At 33.1% G+C, this 1,806-nt stretch overlaps 1 protein-coding gene across 1 annotated transcript in view; it reads left to right on the forward strand.

Moving 5' to 3' along the window:
* USP6NL (USP6 N-terminal like) overlaps positions 1 to 1,806 on the forward strand; it is a 159,747-nt gene that overhangs the window by 7,113 nt on the left and 150,828 nt on the right. The window lies entirely within an intron of this gene.

Genomic DNA, 1,806 nt, shown 5'->3' on the forward strand with positions numbered 1-1,806 from the left:
CTTTTGATATTTTTTCAAACTTACAACAAGAAAAGTTGTAAAAATAGTACTCCAAATTTCCACATACCTTTTGGTCAGATTTATCAAATATTTATATTTTGCCCATTTGATTTTCCCTCTCCCTTTCCCTCTCTCACACACATCTCTATCAAGAAATTAAAATGATTGAACAAAACATTTTCTGTGAAAGTCTGTTTTCCTTTTATTAAGTAATTTAATTTTTTGCATAAATGTAGATTACTGTAGTAGTATAAGCTTAGTAAAGCTTCTAAATTATTTTTACTAGTTGAATCTTAAAATCTCAAATTATATACCTACTATTATATTTTTATTCTTCAAAAGCTATATCTATCTAGTTTTTATAGACCTGTTATTAAACATTTCTTTTAAATCTACAACGTATTGCATAATATAGATAAATTTTATATGTAAATCAACTTTAATGAAATTTTTTTAGTACAGCACAAACCAGTGTGCTCCAAATGACTTCTTTATAATAGTTTCAAGATACTCCATTCTTAAGAGAACTATTTAGAATTCCATTCTGAAAGCAGTAGGTTTTCCAATGGCAGGCCTCTTTATGTTCCCAGAGTCCCAGAGACTTGAGTTGGAACCCTGCCTTTGCTGCTGGTAGCCACGTTATTATGTATGGCCAGTGGCTTGACTTCTTTAACCGGCTCCCCACACATCCTTTACTCATTTGTAAATGTAGGTACCAGATAGATCATCTGGAAGCCTTCTTCTAACTCTTAAAATTTACTGTTAAGTCAGTGAGAAAATTTTCATTTCTTATTTTGCCTTATAGGCGTACATCTATTGGGTAAAACAAGGAATTCCTGTATTAGTTACAATATATCCTAAATTACAAGAAACGCACTTTTCAGGGTTTGGGGGCCTGCTGTGTTGCTCTGAGTCGGATTTTCCGAAGTACCATCATTCCAAATGCAGGCGCGTGTTCTCTGCTTCCTTCTGCTTGTTCTCCTGGCAGCCAGAGTTCAGAGGGGAATTATGTTTCAAATTAATGCTCTTAAATATTCGTCTTGTTATCTCTTTCATTAATTTTAGAAAATAGAGTTTGATTTTTACAGTTTTCTTCTTGAATCTGTGTTATTAGAATTGATGTACTGGTTGGAAAAAAATCTGTATCTCTTTTACATTAACTTCTCCAAAACTGGATTTCTATATGAAAATATTATATGTATGATTTTTAATATTTTTTATTTGTGAAAAGACTTAGTGGAAAGCACAGCTTAGTGAGATTTGTTACATGGTCTGAATAAAATTCCACATAATTAACCTCCAGTTTTTACAGTGGTATCTGGACAGCTATATATTATCATGTTTTGCATTAAACACAAATAGACGTCTTCTACTAAGGGAATTTGAGGCTATCAGTGTATGTGATATGGGTGCCATTGTACAGAAATCTCATTTCCTGGAGTGAGAAATTGATATTAGAAATTTTCAAGCCTCTATCTGTCTTCCTCAAAATTGATCTAAAATAGTATTTTGGTGTGACTTTTTTTTGGAGATAGACAAGGTGACTGTGAAAGTAATTCTTTTCAGCTTCTCTTTAGAGCTATGGGTTAGAAAGGTCAGACCTAGAGTGAAAATATCTTCCCAGTTCCTCCCCTTATCCCAGTCTCCCACTCCTACTTTTAAGCACTGAGCCATAAATTAATTCTTTTTTAAAACTGAAATGCATTGTATGTTTGTATCATGAATGTGGCCCAGAAGTTAGGAGGTCAGGTGAAAATGAAAACTTCTCCTATGGGTTATTCTTACTCATGTTCAGAGATAGTGGTC

Source organism: Colobus angolensis, unplaced genomic scaffold, assembly GCF_000951035.1.
Source record: "Colobus angolensis palliatus isolate OR3802 unplaced genomic scaffold, Cang.pa_1.0 Scaffold684, whole genome shotgun sequence".
NCBI classification, from domain to species: domain Eukaryota; kingdom Metazoa; phylum Chordata; class Mammalia; order Primates; family Cercopithecidae; genus Colobus; species Colobus angolensis.